Here is a 20,358-nt window from a genome sequence, read left to right as displayed (position 1 = left end):
CTTGTTTAGCACAAGATACATGCATTTGAAAACATGCTACCAGATTCAAAGTCAGCTTCTTCCCCACTGTAATCAGACTATTGAATAAACTGTTTATTAATGAAAGCTGCCTTGCACTTTTTTAACTGAAATTATGTTTTATTTTGCACTTCTTTTTGTACTCAAGAATAGGATGACTTATCTGGATAGCATTAAATCAAAGTTTTGGATGGTGACATCATGTCGATGGAGTAGTGGCTGGAGAATATTAGCGCTCTGCAGAGAAAAGAAAAAAAGAAGAAAAAAAAGCTGGGCGGAAAAAAACATAGAAGTACTGAAAGATAAAGAAACCAAGAAAACCCAAGAGATGGCACCAAAAAAGGAAAAGACCAGAGAGACAGATAAAGAAGAAGACAGGAAAACAGCAGAAAGAGGTAGGCCTTACCTTAAAAAAGAATGTCCAATCCCCGAAGCCATTAGATGTCCAGTTAGGCAACAGCCCTCCTCGGATTGAACTACAAAAATGGTTTACTGAGCCACAAAAAGAAACGCAACCATGCATGCGCATAACAAAAAAGACACTGATGGGGGGGGGGGGGGGGGGGCCAGCAACGGGACAAAAATTAATTGACAGAATAAGTCGGGTAGATGACATTGCGGCAAGAAGAGGTGAACAAAAGACAAGAGAAAGAGTTAGAGAGAGAAGAAAAAGAAGATAAAGATTTACACAGAAAAGAAGGTAAAAAAGATAAACAGTTAATAGAGAATATTTTGATGAACAAATGAAGATTTTAACAACAGAATTTAACGCAATAAAAATAAAAATGGAAAAAGCAGAAGATAGAAGAAAGTCAGACAGCTGTGGAATTAGAAATGAATGAACCAAAAGAAAGGCTGAAAGATAAAGACAAAGAAATTAAAGACTTACAAGGTCTGTTAATTTAAAAAATTGATGTGTTAGAGAATTATAGCAAACAAAACAATATAAAGATAGTAGGCATACAAGAAGACATACAAGGGTTAGACATAAAGGGGCTCATAAAAAGATGGATCCCACAAGTTTTGGAAGCAGAAGAACTACAAGACGAAATAGAAAATGAAAGAGCACATAGAACATTGGCACCTTATTCAAACCAAAAACCACGTTCCATAATAATAAAGTTACTAAGACACACAACGAGAGAAAAAAATATTAGAGCGGGCAAAGGATAAAGTAAAAGAAAATAAACAACCACTGGAATATAAAGGACAAAAAATATTTTTCTATCTCGACATCAGCTTCGAGTTCTTAAAGAAACGGGAAGAGTTTAACTTGACAAAACAGGCATTGTGGAAGAAAGGCTATAATTTTACACTATGACATCCAGCAGTATTAAAAATATTCATTCCTGGGGAAAGAAATAGACTGTTCTCAGATCTGAAAGATGCCCAACAGGGTTACCGAACAGATAACAAAACAAGAAGTACTAAAAAAAAATAGAAATAAGTTGTAAAGATAATGTAAATATAAAGATTAACTTTGAAAGAGATAAGGAGAAAAAAGATATGAAAAAAGGGGGGTAAAAAGAGCTTTGTTACATTTTACAGTGTTTCTCCGGGGGGAGGCTGGGGAAGGAAAAAAGAACTGCTACTGCAAAATCTGTTGACGCTTGCGGTTATTACCACAACCCAAATAGATAAGGGAGTTGTGGTCGTCTGTCAAGGAGTCAAATACAACCCAATACAGGGGGGAATTATCATTATTTTAGGTAGGAATATTTTATGTGTTAATTTTAGTTGGAATTTCTTGGATAATTTGTTTTTTAATTGTGTCGTCATGAATTGAGATGTGCAAAAATATTTTTTTTTAAATATTGGAAAAAAAGAGATCGAAGAGTTGAGGAGATGAGAGAGAATTGAAAAAGGAGGTACAAGATGGGTACATTAAATTTCATGACCATAAACATTAATGGATTACACAACTAAATTAAAAGGAAGAGGTTATTGACATTACTAAAAAAAGAGAAAATCAACATTGCTTTTGTGCAAGAAACAAACTTAACCGAGATAGAACATAGTAAATTGAAGAGAGAATGGGTAGGTCATGTAGTGGCATGATCATACAATTCAAAATCCAGGGAAGTAGTTATATTAGTCAACAAAAATTTATCAATCAATATAAAGGAAATAATAACAGATCCAGCAGGCAGATATGTAATGACAAAGTGCCAGATTTATTCAGAATTTTGGAATTTACTAAACAGCTATCCACCTAACAAAGAATGTCAGGAATTTATGCATAACATCTTCCTAAAGATAGCAGATACACAGGGATATATGTTGCTAAGAGGGGATTTCAACTTCAACCTTGACCCAATGATAGACAAAACTGGGAAGACAATTAACAATGAGAATAAGGTAATTAAATTTACACTGAAAGCAATGCAGGATATGAAACTAATTGATATATGAAGGAAGCAACACACAAAAGAGAGAGAATATTCATACTACTCAAATAGACATAAGACCTACTCAACATGTTTTTGTTATCGGCACAGATCCAAGGGAGAGTTTAAAAAACAGAATTTAAAGCAAGATTATTATCTGATCACTCTCCATTGTTATTAACAATTGAATTAGAGGATATCCCACCAAAGACATAGAGATGGAGACTAAACCCTACATTGTTAAAAAGACAAGATTTCAAAGAATATATTGAACAGCAAATTAAAATATATTTTGAGATAAATATGGAATCGGTAAAAAATAAATTAATTTTATGGGATACAATGAAGGCCTTTATTAGAGGACAAATAGCTATATGACTAAAATTAAAAAGAAGTATAATTGGGCAGTAGAACAGTTGGGAAAAGAAAAGATAACAATTATAGAAAAGGAATTAGCGAAAAGAGAAGATACAGAGAAAAAAATAGAACTGGCAAAGAAAAAATTAAAATATGAAACACTACAAACATATAAAGTAGAGAAAAATATAATGAACTGGGAGAGAAAACACACAAAATATTGGCCAGGGAACTTAAAACAAAACAAGCTAAAAGAACCATTCTAGCGACAAGAAAAGATGAAAAGCAGATCACATATAATTCATTGGAGATTAATGAAAATTTAAAAAAATTCTAAACAATTATACCAAACTGAAAATATAGGAAAAAAGTTACAAAACTGATGAATTTTTATCTAATATTGAACTACCACATCCACAAATAGAAGAACAAAATAAACTGACAGAACCTTTTAAGACTGAAGAAGTATAGGATATATTAATGAAACTTTGGCTTGGCTTCACAGACAAAGATTTATGGAGGGGTAAATGTCCACGTCAGCTGCAGGCTCGTTTGTGGCTGACAAGTCCGATGCATATAGGCAGACACGGTTACAGCGGTAGCAGGGGAAAATTGGTTGGTTGGGGTTGGGTGTTGGGTTTTTCCTCCTTTGTCTTTTGTCAGTGAGGTGGGCTCTGCGGTCTTCTTCAAAGGAGGTTGCTGCCCGCCGAACTGTGAGGCGCCAAGATGCACGGTTTGAGGCTATATCAGCCCACTGGCGGTGGTCAATGTGGCAGGCACCAAGAGATTTCTTTAGGCAGTCCTTGTACCTCTTCTTTGGTGTACCTCTGTCACGGTGGCCAGTGGAGAACTTGCCATATAACACGATCTTGGGAAGGCGATGGTCCTCCATTCTGGAGACGTGACCTACCCAGCGCAGTTTGATCTTCAGCAGCATGGATTTGATGCTGTCGGCCTCTGCCATCTCGAGTACTTCGATGTTAGGGATGAAGTCGCTCCAATGAATGTTGAGGATGGAGCGGAGACAACGCTGGTGGAAGCGTTCTAGGAGCCATAGGTGATGCCAGTAGAGGACCCATGATTCGGAGCCGAACAGGAGTGTGGGTATGACAACGGCTCTGTATACGCTAATCTTTGTGAGGTTTTTCAGTTAGTTGTTTTTCCAGACTCTTTTGTGTACTCTTCCAAAGGCGCTATTTGCCTTGGCGAGTCTGTTGTCTATCTCGCTGTCGATCCTTGCATCAGATGAAATGGTGCAGCTGAGATAGGTAAACTGGTTGACTATTTTGAGTTGTGTGTGCCCGATGGAGATGTGGGGGGGCTGGTAGTCATGGTGGGGAGCTGGCTGATGGAGGACCTCAGTTTTCTTCAGGCTGACTTCCAGGCCAAACATTTTGGCAGTTTCCGCAAAACAGGACGTCAAGCGCTGAAGAGCTGGCTCTGAATGGGAAACTAACAAACAATAAACACCAGGTGAAGTTGGATTCCCTATAGAGTGTTATAAAGTTTTTAGGAATCTATTAATCCCTCCCCTCCTAGAAGTAATGAATCAGGTGGAAAATACACAAAACTTACCAGTATCATGTAAAACAGCAATAATCACAGTAATTTTGAAAGAGGGAAAAGACCCACTATTGCCAACATCATACAGACCAATATCATTATTGAATACAGATTATAAATTAATAGCAAAATTACTAGCAAACAGGCTGAATGACTGTGTACCGAAACTAGTAAGGCAAGACCAAACTGAATTTGTTAAAAAAAGACGGGCAGCTGATAATGTTTGCAAACTTGTCAATTTAATTCATGCAGCACAATTAAATAAAAGGCCAATGGTAGCTGTTACATTAGACACAGAGAAAGCCTTCGACAGGGTAGAGTGGAATTATTTGTTTAAAGTGTTACAGAAATTTAAACAACCGGAAAAATTTATTAACTGGATTAGAGCATTAGCAAAGGTAGTAATAAATGGATATGTATCAGATCACTTAAAATTAAGCAAGTCAACAAGACAGGGATGCCCATTATCCCTTTCACTATTCGCTTTGGTTATTGAACCACTGGCGGAATTGATAAGGAAGGAAACTGATAAATGGAATAAAAATAAAAGACAAAGAATATAAAATCAGCCTATTTGCAAACAACATCATAGTATATTTAACTGAACCAGATCAGTCAATAAAAAAAACTATATACGAAACTGGAAGAGTATGGAGAGATATCAGGGTACAAGATTAACACCAATAAAAATGAAGTGATGCCAATGAACAAAGTGGATTATTCAGAATTTAAAAAAACAAACCCATTTAAAATGGCAATCACAGGCAATACAATACCTTGGTATCAAAATTAATAACAACCTAAAACATTTATACAAATTAAACTATGAACCATTAATTTAAAAAATACAGGAAGATTTAGAGAATTGGAAAGAAGGACTGTTAACTTTAATAGGAAGAGTAAACTGTATTAAGATTAATGTGTTCCCATGAGTGCAATATCTATTCCAAATGTTACGAATTCCCCTGACAGAAAAATATTTTGCAAAACTGAAGAAAATAGTAAAGAAATTTTTATGGAAAGGTAAGAAATCAAGATAGCACTAGAAAAAATAACATGGAGTGACAAAGAAGGAGGGCTTACAGCTACCAAACTTCAAAAATTACTACAGGGCAGTGCAGTTAAGGTACTTAACAGATTTTTATCAGAGAGGAGGAAAACCAGTCTGGACTAAGATAGAATTAGACAAATTGGGAGAAAATATCCTGGAGCACATACTTTATAAATGGGATGAAAAATTGGTGGAATACAACAATTCACCAGTACTACATCGCATACTTAAATTATGGAAAAAGAATACACCTGGAAGAAGAAAAAGATAAATTATCAAATACCAAAAATGTTATTGACACAAAACCCATTAATCCCCTTTACAATAGATAATTTATTTTTCAAGGAATGGGATAGAAAAGGAATCAAGAAAATAGAAAATTGCTTTTTGGGAAATAATTTATTAACATTTGAGCAATTAAAACATAAATGTGGAATAACACATGGTACAATGTTTACATATTACCAATTGAAAACTTATTTAAAAGGTAAACTGGGAACTAGCTTGAGACAACCAGAAAGTAGAAACTATGAATATCTAATCACAGACACAATGAAAATTAAAAAATTTATTACCAATATGTACATCAAATTGCAATATAAGGAAGAGGATGAAACAAAGTATAAACTGAAACAAAGTTGGGAAAAACATTTAAACATAGAGATAAAGAATGAAACATGGGAGAAGTTATGTTTAGGAACAATGAGGAACACGATAAATAGTAGATTACATAGGATACAATATAACTGGCTACATTGATTATATATCACTCCTCAGAAATTAAAAGAGTGGTACCCAACAGCATCGGATAGATATTTTTGCTGTAAACAAGAGACTGGAACAACATTACATGTAATTTGGACATGTTAAAAAGTAAAAACTTTCTGGGAAGATCTAAACCTAATGTTAAACAAAATCACAAAAAATAATATACCAAAAGATTTTTAAAAATTCTGTTAAATAATATGAGACAAAAATATTAGGATTAAAATTAGACAGAGCTCAAATAAGATTTATGATGATAGCATTAGCAGTTGCAAAAAAATGTATTATGACAACCTAGAAAATGGAAACAGTGGTATACAGAAATAAACAAGTGTATTCCATTAGAAAAAAATTATATACAATCTGAAAGACAAGTGTACATTATTCGAACAAATTTGGGAACCATACATAAAATATGTCGGAGAATACTGACCACAAACCTCCATCTCTTAAAACGATATAATTATGAGGACAGTAAGATTTAAATATGTGAAAGTCGATGATACGACTTTTTTGTTTTTTTGTTATTTCTCTGTTTTATGTGTTTTATTATTTACTGGTTTTTGAAGGGGGTGGGGAGAGGGATAAAAGGGGGAAGAGGAAATATCACTGTTGATGATGATCATTTGTGGATGTGGCTATTGATATGACTCGTAGTGCAAGAAATAAAAGATTTTTAAAAAAGAAAATCAAAGTTTTGCACTGAATCTCAGTACGTAAGCAATTCAATTCTGAAAATTATCATGTCAGTCAATAACTTAGGAGAGAAAAAATATTAATATTTCAGGTCAAACATTTTTTTAATCAAACTTAAAAGGTCATCAGCACAGAACAATCTGCTGGAGGAGCTGAAAAGATTGAGCAACATTGGTGGGATAATTTGATGGAGGGTTTGACCCGAAACATCGACAGTTATTTTTCTCCCATTGGTGCTGCTCGACCCTTCAACAGATTGATTTTTGCTCCAGATCCAGCAATTTCCCTCTCCCATATGTCACCATCAATCTGAAACATTAATTTTGAATCTCTCTTCAAATATGATGCCTGACCTGTTGAGTGTTTCCATTTTTAATTGTTATTTCAAACTAATCAAATTATTCAAAAATATTTTAAAGAAATTTAGACTTAAGTTAATAAATGTAGGTAACTATAATAATATCAAATAAAATAATTTTAAAATATGTAATGCCAAGAACCCCACAAAATTTGTAATTTTAACACTAGAATTACCTGAAAGGCTCTTACTCTGTATAAAACAATCCTACATTTACCTTCAGTCTCAATCTTGGCTTATTTCATTTTCCAATGCAGTCTGTGTAAGACACTTAGATGGTTAATTCTGGCCGCTTTTCTCTGAATCACTGCCATCGTGCCTGATGAATTAATGTGCGGAGTTCAGAAAGGAAGAACATTTTCAGTTATTTAAATGATGGAATAATTTGACAATGTTATATTTGTTTCTCTATTTTTCATTTAGAGTTTTCATTTGTGCCCCTTTAAGCAGGGAGCACTTATTATCAATTTGATGCACAAATTCTAAATGGTTATTTAATGGGAGAAATACATTGTGAGGTCGTTAGACCAATTGTTAAAATAGTCAAATGCTCTGGCTCAGTTACAGTAAGTTTATACCTCTTGGATAACTTGGAGGATATCCCTTCTTAACTTTTTGGACTGGAGGGCTGGCATTTTTACCCTGGAGGCTGAGGTACAAACCAATTGAGGGATCAAAAAAACCATAATAGGCATAGGGCAGCTTGGTTAGCATAGTGGTTAGCGTAACATCGTTACAGCGCCAGCGAAAGGGACCAGGATTCAAATCCTGCGCTGTCTGTAAGGAGCTTGTACATTCTCCCCTTGTATTCATTGGCTTTCTCTGGGTGCTACAGATTCCTTTCAGTGTTCAAAATGTGTACCGGGCAATGTAGGTTAATTGGGTGTAATTGGGCAGCTCGGGCTTGTAAGTTGAAAGGACCTGTTCCCATGCTGTAAGTCTGTCTATATGTCTAAATATAAAATGAAAATTTAAAATTTAAGTTAAGAGGAATGGTGGGAATCTTTTCCTCAGGAAAGGAGAGTCTAAACATAGAGGGCATAAATTAAAGATGAAAGGCGAAAGATTTAAAGGGGGTGAATTTCAAATATTTCATAGGTGGAATGAGCTGTCAGATGAAGCAGTAGAGATGGGTAAAATTAAAACTTTTATAAAACAGTCAGACAAATACATGAATAGCAAAGGTAAATGAGATGAGCTCAGGCAGGAAACTTGACTGGTATGCAGGAATTGAGCTATATAGCTCCATGACTCTGTGCAGTAAATGCAAGATACTTAGATACATTGATATGGAGAGGGATCTTGGGGTGCAAGTTTATAGTTCCTGGGAAGTGACAACAAAGATTGACAGGACGGTAAAGCATACTTCCCTATTGGTTTGTGTGTTGAGTATAAATATCAGGCCACATTGACCACCGCCAGTGGGCTGATATCGCCTCAAACCGTGCATCTTGGCGCCTCTCAGTTTGGCGGGCAGCAACCTCCTTTGAAGAAGACCGCAGAGCCCACCTCACTGACAAAAGACAAAGGAGGAAAAACCCAACACCCAACCCCAACCAACCAATTTTACCTTGCAACCGCTGCAACCGTGTCTGCCTGTCCCGCATCGGACTTGTCAGCCACAAACAAGCCTGCAGCTGACGTGGACATTACCCCTCCATTAATCTTCATCCGCGAAGCCAAGCCAAAGAAAAAAAAATCTATCAGGAAGTCATGATGCAACATCGTAAAACTCTGATTAGACAACATTTGGACTATTGCATAGAGTTCTGTTTGCTCATTATAGGAAGAATTTTGAAAAGGGTGCCAAGTTATTTCAGGAGTAAAAAAAAGTATAGAGTATAAAGTTCAGGTTATTGTCAGAGTCCAGACATGACTTCACATATGACCCATTTTTCTTCTTAAAATATTTTTATTGATTTTTAATACAGAACATATACAGATAATATAATTCAATAAAACAACAATTTTTTTATTTGAAATCCAGCGACACCGGGTCTGCACCAAAGATGGTGGTGCCTATTAATTGGCTGCTGACTCCATGGATGCACAGGACTGAAGCAGGCACTAGAGGACGGGAAGATCACCTTCGTCTGAGAAGAAGTAGAGGAGATGATCCATAGGGATGATGACCAGGCAGTGGACCAGTGAGGGGGCTCAGATGCTGAGAGACCAATGCATGCGGCAGACTACTGGCGACTCGAGGCAAGGAATCCGCAGAAGCTGTGAGCTACTAAAACTGCTGTTGGGAGAATCGCACAGGGCTGCAGATTGCAGGAGACTGGCTCGAACTGGTTGGAGGGGTACTAGGTATCCGAACCAGGATGTGAGAAGGTGCTGAGGGCATTGAAGGGATTCTGACCATGTCAGGCATCTGGACCTCAGGTTCCCAATGGTCTGGACTGGATTCTGTGTGACTGTGGGGCTATGGAAGCGTTGGAGGTGAATCTACAGACACTCGGTAACTCGGAGGAACTGTCTTTTGCTTCTCTGTCTGACTGTAAGAGGCACTGGCAGTGGCAAATCTGTCTGCCTTGCGGCAGGCAAAAAGAATTTTCTTGTAATATGACACTATGATAATAAATTGAAACTTGAATCTTGAAAAATTTTTTGAACATTTTATTTAAGTTTTCCATTTCTGTAATAATATCTGAGTACAAAATGTAACAATCAAATATTAATATCCAATCTATTACATGATTATATAAATCCCAACCCCTCCCCCACTAAATTAATCGCAAAGGAAAAAAAGAAAGGAAAAGAAAAATATAGAGAAAGGAGAAGTGAAAAAGTAAGCAAACACAAGAAAGGAAAAATAAGAAACTAGAATGGAAACCTGGTTACCGTATGTTCCCCTTACCACATGGAATTAATCATTTATAACATAACATTTCAAGGAGGTTAATGAATTTCAAGGCTCAAGGAAAAGGTATATATATTAATTCCCTCAATTTAAGTATGAGTGCCAAATTTTTAAAATACATCATATTTATTTCTCATATTATGTGTTATGAGCCCAGAGGTCTCCAAAATTCACAGTCCAATCTCACTTCTCACTCCTCCAAGTTCACTGGTATCAGGTAATTCTTATACTGTGCACAGAATTTAACATTATGAATTTCTCCAGGCTTTGGTGCTTGAAAGGTAAATGGTTATCGCTCAGGAAAGTTCCTGTCAGTTTTTAGAGAGAGATTTGTTGCTGTTGGACACCCACAACTGATTCCTCTGAACAGCCACTTCAGTGTCCTGCCAAAGAAACTTGCCCCATCAGGGTTTTCCAGATGATAACCTCTTTCTTTCAGGACACCACGGAGTTCCTTTTTGTTTCCCTTTTTTTTCCAAGTGAAACATTATGTGGCCAGTCCTCTCCTCTTGTATGGACCACAACGGCTTTGATCAGGCTGAACTAAGAACTCACAACCCATCTTCAAAATGGGGTTTTTCCACAAGCTTGTCAGCTTGTCATGTTCTAGTCCCAGCAGCTGCTGCTGAACTGCAGACTGAATTATCTCTCTCTCTCTCTCTCTCTCTCTCTCTCTCTCTCTCTCTCTCTCTCTGAGAAAATCACATGATCCTCTTAGATCAGCAAACTGGACTCAAACAGACTGCAGCTCCAGACTTAATCTTCCAAAATAAAAAATATAATCCAAAACATAAGTAATCTTCTCCAAATGGACACAACTATGCATTTCTGCATTCCAACATTCCATACCCACATGGGTATCTGATTTCTATGTCATTGCTATACATTTTCTTGCTATTACTAAAGCAATCTTTAAAAATTTTGTTTTTGTTATGTAGATAGTTTCAGTTTCAGTCTTATCCCCTCAATATTACCTAATAAAAATAACATTAGAGTTTGTGGAAATTTAATTTCCATAACCCATTCTAAATTAAACACCAAACTTGACCAAAAAGGTCTCACTTTGGAGTAAGACCAAGTAGAATATAAAAAAAAGTACCACTTCCTGACCACATCTAAAACACTGATCAGATAAATCAGATTTAAGTTTATTTATCTTTTATAGAATGAGATACAACTGATGTAAAAAATTGTATTGAATTAGTCTATATCTAACATTTCTAGTATTTATCATACTGTCCCGACACAACTCTGACCATCAATATTAATATTTAAATCTGTCTCTCAATGTTGTCTGGATTTATGTATCCCAATTTAATAATTCCCTTCTGCAATAAAGTATATATAGCAAAAATAAATTTCTTAATATATCGACTAAACCAAATATTTAAAAATTAGTTATCCATTGAAAACAGAATAAGTCCGTTTTGCATTAAAGTGATTTTATCCCAAACAGCATTCCTCATTACATTTACTTTATTCAAATATTCATCAGATGATAATCACTTTCCATTTCAATATAAAATCTTGCAATTATATCTCTCTGATTTTATTAATTTCTATTTTAATCCATTTGAATCTTGAAGAGGTAATAAACATTACCTCTAGCTAATCATACCTTCCTTTTTTTGTAATATTTTATTTACCATTTTAAATACAGGTATTCCCCAACTTATGAATGTATTTGGGACCAAAGGATCATTGTATCTTAGAATGGACACAAGTTGAAATTTTGCCCGCGCACGTGGAGCACTGAAGTCTGAAAGCAATTTTTAAAAATATTTTATTTTGAGAATTTTCAATCAACATACAGTCATAATGAAGAATAATCAAAAAGAAAAACATTAATATCAATAATATTAACAAACTAATACAAATATTGATCTGCATATCACTATTTAAAAAAGTGAGAAAGAGTCAACACGTGATTCAATTATTATAAAGTATGATAATACTACAAAAATGCAAATTCAATGTCCATGTTGAACCAAAAGGATAAAAAGATAATAGAAAGATAATAGAGAGATAGAAGAACAAAATAAGAGGAACTCTCCCACCCACCCCCCACCACCAAGAAACAAGAAAAAAGAAGAAAAGAAAAAGTAAGAAAAGAGAAAGAATAAGAAAAAGATTGGTTTCACCTAGGATAAACCCCACTCCCATCGAGGGACAAATAACCTGACTTATTGAGGGTCCCTGGTGATTCGAGCACCAAGGTGGGGCCAGGAAGAGAGACAGGAGGGGGGGATTGTTAAAGATTTAGCCAGATGTATGAATTCCATATTCTTAAAAATACCCCATACCTGTTTCTGAGGTTATAGGTGATCTTCTCCAAGGGACTTATGATTTACATAACTTTAACACTGATGCAAAGGTTTGGGGAAACTTTTTTTAAAGAACAATAAAATGTTACTCATAAGTATTATAAGCACTCTATTAAAATTAATAAAAATATTTTTTGAATAAATTTTTTAAAATTCTGTGAAATATCAGATCAATCTTACCGATAAATGTCTTAAAGAGTTTATTGGATCTGTCATGTAAATGAATACATCATCTGGAAATAAATTAATTTAATGTTCTTCTTTTCCAACTTTAATAGCTACAATGATACAGACCCATGCATGAGAGACTCCACAAGGCTGATTCTAGGAATCTTATTCACAAATTTAAGAGAAGGTTGGATGTGTACGTGGGGGAGAGGGGGGTTGGAAGGTTATTGGCGGAGAGCGGGAGGTTTGAGCTAGTGGAGTTGTTCTAGTTATGCGGTGCGGATTCAAAAGGTCAACCTGGCCTGTTTCCGCTCCGTAAATGGTTATATGGTTATATGGAACACAATTATGCATTTCTATCTTCCAGCAGGCTAAACAGTTGGGAATCAAATTTCCAAATAACTGCTATGTATTTCCAGGCCACTGCTAAAGCAAGCTTAACAAATTTTAATTGATATTTTGACAGCCTCGTATTAGATTTTACGTCTTCTAAATTCCCCAGTAAAAATAATTCAGGTGCCGGAGGGCATTGATTTCTAATATTTTTTTCCAGGGGATTACTCAAATCTTCCCAGAAAGGCCTCACTTTAGTACATGACCAGGTTGGATGCAAGAAAGTACCTATTTCTAGACCACATTGAAAACATTGCTCTGATATTTCAGATTTGAATTCAGGTAACTTATGTGGAGTAAGGTATTGCTATTGCAAGAAGTTCTATTGCACCAGTCGATACCTTACTCATGTTAATCATGCTTTCCCACTTAAGTCGGGTCAGCAAAATGGATCAATTTCTATACCAAAATCTGATTCATTTATCAAGCCTTGTTTAGGGTTTCCCACCTGAAGTAAGGAATACAGTTTGAAATAATTATTCTTGTGCTGCTCTTTTGAACCAGAGTCTCTATTTCACTACACTGTGGTTAGGTTAGTGCTGGACCTAATTTATCCCTTAAATAAGATCTTAACTGAAGGTAGCAGAAAAAATATGGATTTAAAACTCCATATTTATTCCTAATCTGCTCAAATGTTATAAATTGTCCCTGCTCATAGTGATCCTCAATACACTTGACCCCTCTCTGGGTCCAAGTGTCCAGGATTTTACTATCAATTGTTAATGGAATTAACATATTTTGAGCCAAGAGTGTTTTAGGTGAAAGACCCCACGTCCCCAATTTGACCATAAATTTTATTCCATATTGTAATTATATGTTTTAATAAGGGAGTTTATTTAGGGCCAGATAATAATTTAGAATTCCATTTATACATAAGATATTCTGCTATCCTCTCACCAACCTTATGCAACTCCAATTTTACCGTGAAGACGTCTCCTCTGTCAAAGGTGGAGATGACAAACTTCAAATGAGTTGCCCAAAAATACTTTTTGAAATCCAGGAGCTTCAATCCTCCCAATTCATAATTCCAAGTTAATTTATAAATAGAGACTCTGGAAGGCTTACCTTTCCACAGAAACTTCCTGATCCACTTATTAAGGTTTTGAAAGAATCTCTGAGGCAAACATTGAAAAAAAAACATTGTACTCAAGCAACACATTCATTTTAATACATTTGACCCTTCCAACCAAATTTATTGGGAGGGTCACCCATTTATTAAGATCATCCTCAATTTTCCGAAGCTAGGGAAGATAATTCAATTTATATAAATTCTGCAGGTTGTTAAATTGAGAATTTCTCTTAATTTGTTCATAATTCCCACCCATTTGTGGCATAACTTTGCTCTTGTCCCAATTGACTTTATAGTCCAATATAATCCCAAAAACTTCCAATTTAGACTGCAATTTTTATGAGTTAACTGGTTCTGTCAGATATATCAGGACATCATCAACAAATAACTTGATTTTGTTCTTCCTGATTGATTCTGAAATCCTGGATCTAGAAGGAAAAGAGCTGGACATAATGGAAAACCTTGACTGCTAGATCTGGACAGTAGGAATGCTGATTAAATTAGTTATTACTTTAGCTTTAGGCTCAGAATATAGCACTCTAACCCAATTAATAAATGTTTGTCCTAGTCCAATTTTTTCCAACACATCTGTCAAAGGCTTTCTCCACATCTAGAGCCATGGTGACACTCAACTCATCTCTTGTTTGGACAGCTGTATAATACTGAGCAATCTGCATATATTGTCCTCCATAAACAGAGGTATTAATAAATCTTTAAATTCTTTATAAAATTCTGGTGAAAATCCATCCTCTCTCAGGGATTTATTAATTTGCAAGGAGGCCAATGCTTCCCCTATCTCAATTTTAGAAAAGGGAGCATTTAACCCTTCCTTTTCTTCTAAATTCAAATTTGGGAAATCCAATTGTGACAGGAAACTCTCAATTTTATTCAAATCCCCCACTGATTGAGATTTATATAAATTAACATAAAAGAGTTTGGAAGATTCATTTATATCTACCAGTTTGTAATAGATCCTGTCCAACTCTAGGTTAATCACATTTATTGTTCTGGAGGCTTGTTCTGCCTTCAAATGCCAGGAGAGGACCTTATGGGCTCTTTCCTGTAACTCATAGTATTTTTGTTTATATCTTGTTATCATTTTTTTCCTTTTTTCCAATGTATATATTGTATTATACTTGAGCTTTTTATTAATTAACCGTCTATGTTTATCCTCAGAGCCCACTCGTTGAAGGTCCTTTTCCAATTCTTCCACCTCCCTTGTATAATATTTTTTAATCCAAGAGGCATAGCTAATTATTTGACCACTCAAATATGTTTTTAACCTGTCCCATTGAAGAAGTTTATCCACAGTGAAATTACAGTTGGCCTCACACAAAGTAGTTATTTGGATCCGAATAAAGTTACAAAAATCAGGCCTTTTTAATAGTAATGTGTCAAGGCGCCAATCTGTGGACTGCCTCCTTCTTATCTGGCATATCAATATTCAATACAAGAGTCTTGTGTTATATTCACTTCCCATGATCCTACCCTGTAAATGGGTTGAAATCAAAAATAAATCTATCCTCAAGTTGGAGACATATTGTCCTGAATATAAGGAATAATCCCCCTCTCTAGGGTGGAGTCTTCTCAAGATATCCATTAAGTTCATCTCCTACGTTAATCCCAAAGTAGCTTTAGCTGCCTTTGTCCTAGTATATTTCCTTCCTGATCTATCCAGAACCGAATCCAGACAGAAATTAAAGTCTCCACCCACCAGTATGTTTCCATGACAGTCAGCCAATTTTAAAAAAATTATCTATTATTAATTTATCATTATCTGTGTTAGGTTCACATAAATTAATTAGGTCCAGGGCTCTGAATATATTTAACAGTGTACTAGAACAATATTTACCTCTTGCAGCCTAAATGGAAGATTCTTTCCTACTAATATTGTCACTCCTGTCACTTTGGAATTAAAAGAGGAGTCAATGAGTTGGTCAGCCCATCCTCTCTTTAATTTCAAATTTTCTAAATCTGTTGGATGAATTTCCTGAAGAAAGCCCAAGCATCTAACTTTTTAATGTGCACCAGAATCTTCTTTCTTTTAATATCCCTTAAGACCATTTTACATTAAAACTAATACATTTAATTTCCCTATTCATAATGTTTATAATCATGGTTCCCCCTTCTGCCCCCACCCCCAGCATTTTACACCAGAGGCCCAATAAAATTATCCCTTTAAGACCCAGAATACCCTAGGTCAGGGGTGTCAAACTCAAATTCACGGAGAGCCAAAATTAAAAACTTGGACTAAGTCGAGGGCCGAACTAAATATTTATTGAAAATTTTCAACATCATCTGCATGTTTTCTCTTCTTTCAACATATGTAATGTTAAATTTTAGGATATAACTTTAGGAGGATAATGTTACAGGTCAGGAGTAGGTAGCTCAAGTTCACCCTTTGCTTGACCAGAGGGAAACATATTTGGTCCCTGTGGAGATGTAGTTAGCATTCATAGGCTGTGTCCATTTTGGCCTGCATCAGGACTCAGCATTTCCTCCTCACTCCTCAGGCTCTAGGCCTCTATTCACCCTTGACCCACCATCCCTCTACCTGACCAGTTCTTTACCCAACCTCTACTCACCCCTCACTCCACTCGCTCTGCCTCTACCCACCCCATCCTATACATGCCCCTCTACTGCCTCTCCCCTCAACCTGTTCCTCCCTCTACCCATCTCTCACCCTCTAATCACCCCTCCCCTACTCGCCCTGCCCCTCCCCTTTTACCTCTTCCCTATCCACCCCTCCTTCTACTCATCCCTCCCTCTAACTGCCCCCCGCACCACCATAACTTCCCCTGCCCATTACTCCTCACCTACACCCTCTGCCCACCCCTGCTTACCCACCCACTCAGGCCCAGCGCACTGCCGATCAGCCTTTGCGGAACAGTGGGGGCCGTGAGCAGCCTGCCATGTCCGTCACGCTGACAGGAAATCACAGGCGCTCGCTAATCCGCCGCACCGCTCGACAGGTGGGAGAAGTGACTGGTTGTGCGGAGAGCCTTCCAATTGGCTTGCTGGCTGATGACATCGACAGACTTCTCGTGTTACAATTTTGTTTTCCCCGTTCTCAAAGTTTGCACGGTCAACCTGCAACACTCTTGCTCCCTCCACGTCCCTTGGATCTGATGCCCGGGTGTTGTTAGGATTCCCAGCAGAAGGTTTGTGGAACTTTACCATTCTGGATTCCTTTTTGAGAATATTCTGGCCATCTTTTAAGGGGGGTGGTTTTAGGGGGGAGGGGATAGTTAGGGGGTGGGGAAGGATGTGCAATGAAGGGGGAGGATGGTGGGGGTGACATTACCAAAAAACAGCATCGGCTCTTGCTGCAGGGCGGGCCACCTCTAATACATCTTTGAAATGATCTTGCGGGCCAAATATAATTATATTGGCCCGCGGGCCAGAGTTTGACATGTGTGCCCTAGGTGAAGCCAACAATTGAAAGTAAAGAGTAGACAATTATAAAGAAGATTAAAGTAAAAGAAAATAGCCCATAGAAAGAATTAAGAACCCTGCTAAGAATTGGCATGGATAAAGCCCTATTAACCGGGTGAGTTAGAAAATCAAGTCTTGTGATATAGAAAAGAGTGCTCCTATCACTGTAAACTAACAAGCATCAAGGACAAGAAATTCTTAATTAATTCTAATGAATTATTTATATAAACATGTCAGTAAATGATCATGAAAAAGATAAACACACTAAAGAATAAACTATATATAGATCAGTATAATAATTCAAGATATTTACAAAATACAGGTTATTTATATATTAGGTTTCTCATTTAATTGAGGAGTTATCGTTGTTTACAAAGTCTATGGCCTTGGCTGGATCAGTAAAAAAATTATTGTCCTTCCTGCAAAAAGACTTTCAAAATTGTAAGATGACGTAGTACAAATCCATAACCTTTCTTTTTCAAAGCAGCCTTAATGGAGTTGAACCCCCTCTGTTTTCCAAAAGCACTGTACTAATGTCCAGATAAAAGATTTTATGTTCATCTACTTCAAATAGATATTTTCCTTCTTTGGCCCCTTCGGCTGTTAACCTTAAAATGTTTTCTCTATCCAGGTATCATAACAACTTTATTAGAATGGAGCGTGGATGTCATCTGTACCTGGAAATGCTACCAGTGCCTGTTGGGCATGCTCTATCTCCAATTTTTGTGAAAAATTGTCTTTTCCAAGCTTTTCAGGTAGCCATGTAATGGGGGTCACACTCTTCCAGGTAACCCCACAATTTTGATGTTGTTACATCTACAAAAGTTCTCCAACACATCCAACTTCTGCCATATCTGTTCTTTTTCTTTCTTTCAGGCTTTTACTACATTTTCAGTTGTATTCAGTCTTGAGTCCATTACTTCCACCTTATCCTCATATCACTCAGCCTATATGTTAATTCCAGAAGGGTATTTTGAGACATATTCATACTCTCCTGTATATCATTAAGCTTATTTGGCTTAATATTAATCTGTCTATTATTGGCTGATATCATTCTTACCACATCGCTGAGTGTATACTCCTCTATAGGTAAAACTCTTGCCCTCTCCTCCTTTCTTGCACCACCTCTAGACATTTCTTCCTCCTCTTTAGAAGATTTTTGATAAAGAAACTCCTACTCCTGCTCTTCTAGGAGTCCACAGCCAGGTTTTCCAAGCAGCCCTGCAGCTTGCAAGCCAGTTCCTATTAAAGTCAGCCGGTCAGCGCATTGTAAATCAATCTCCACATCAGTTCCACTGGCCGAATCATGGGAGAATTTCCCTTGAACCAGAGAGAGAAGGGCAGTCAACCCTTACTCCAAAGGGTCTCCACGTACCGACAATGGAGGAATTGACTCTCTTCTGCAAATGGGAGAGGCACTTTCCTCGGGGGCGTCGGACCTCCATTCTCAGCCTCCTCCTAAGGATAGGCCTTGAGTCAGGAGCAGTCGGACCGAGCTGACTCCTTACTCTTCCTTCCATCCAGAGCCATGGGAGCCGAAGGTAGTTTCTTCCTACTCATTTTTGGTGAATAGAAAAGGAAGGTTTTGAATAAAAAAAACTCCTAAAACTCACTTTTTTTTAAATAAATGCAGAAATTTTCCTGAACTGTTAGTGACACATCTACTCAGTTCACCATGACATGACACCCTACTTACAGCAAACCTTTTAATCAAATGTTGTACTTGACAAACTCTAACAGGGATACAGGGCATGTAAGAGACAAAATGTGCATACTTACCTTGTTAGTCGGCATTCTGGGGTCCACAAGCTGGGCACAGCCATCTTGATTCCTGTGTGCATGCATGAAACTTTGGTTGGTGCATGTGCGGTGAGTTAGTATATTGGAGTTCAGTTGGTGCATGCGCCAGAGTTGAGTGCCCTGACGATATCGAATTCATTCCCTTAACTCTCACACGTGCCAACCGAACTCCAATATGCAAGCCCACCTCACATGCGCAAACCAACTCCAATACGCAAACCCACTGCGTATGCACCATCTGAAGACTTGTGCAGGTGCACAGGTTAGGGTATCACAGAGATCATACCAGAAGGGCCTCATCTTCATGCAGAGCCAGGTAGAATGTAAAAAGGAATTAACCTCCACACCACACCAAAAACACATCTCTGATAATTCGTTTATATTGATGTAATTTCTGTGGGGTGAGGTACAGTTGATGGAAAAAATTATAATAGACCCATCTATACTTGGCATTGATAGTAGCCAACATACTTCCCTAACATAAATCTGACCAGAGTCAGTGCCAGATAAGGTATTGTGGGTCCTGTAGCATTTATTTTAAAGGGGACCTAAATACTTATACTTTCACTGAAATTACACTTACATTGAAATTGCATCCCTCCCCTCCCCTGTCAAAACTTACTTTCGGTGGTGGCAGCTGGAAGCTGGCACAATGCAGAATCAATGGCTGTCTTCATTACCCATAATCCCCCACTCAGCTGAAATTGCCCTGGGTTTCCCTGGCGCTGGCAGAGTGGTTCCAGCTATAAGGGGGATTATGGGTAATGAAGATATCCATTGCTCCCACATTGAGCCAATGCCAAAAGCTCAATCAAATGCCAGAGCCGTGCTCCAGTGAACTCAGGCAGCACTGCACCCCTGCTGCCACATCGGGAGTAGATGGATGTGGGCAGGTGGATGGCTGAAGCTAGGAGCGAGACGGTCAGGTGAGGACATCGGGCAAGGTGAAGACAGCGGTGCCCCACTTTAAGGTTAGTGATTTGAGCCAATTATCACTTTTAATCAGACTATTGTGCAGATCCCATATAATTGAGGGAGGTAATACTATATTACAGTATATTTCTGTTCTTTGTTGGATTTTTTAATATATATATATATATATATATATATA

At 37.1% G+C, this 20,358-nt stretch overlaps 1 long non-coding RNA gene across 2 annotated transcripts in view; it reads right to left on the bottom strand.

Moving 5' to 3' along the window:
* The window catches only part of LOC138736521 (uncharacterized), a 203,937-nt gene that overhangs the window by 164,577 nt on the left and 19,002 nt on the right, over positions 1-20,358 (bottom strand). The window contains exons 2-3 of one of the 2 annotated variants that reach the window (XR_011340336.1): positions 7,413-7,514; positions 6,384-7,146 (exon numbers count right to left, since the gene is read on the bottom strand). This is a non-coding gene — a long non-coding RNA (uncharacterized lncRNA). Of the gene's footprint in view, positions 1-6,383; positions 7,147-7,412; positions 7,515-20,358 lie in introns of those variants that run through there. The other variant, XR_011340335.1, reaches the window with a different exon arrangement.

The sequence above is a fragment of the Narcine bancroftii genome, chromosome 6, assembly GCF_036971445.1.
Source record: "Narcine bancroftii isolate sNarBan1 chromosome 6, sNarBan1.hap1, whole genome shotgun sequence".
NCBI classification, from domain to species: domain Eukaryota; kingdom Metazoa; phylum Chordata; class Chondrichthyes; order Torpediniformes; family Narcinidae; genus Narcine; species Narcine bancroftii.
The sequence above is the reverse complement of the archived record's forward strand: the minus strand, read 5'-3'. Positions and strand labels throughout refer to the sequence as shown.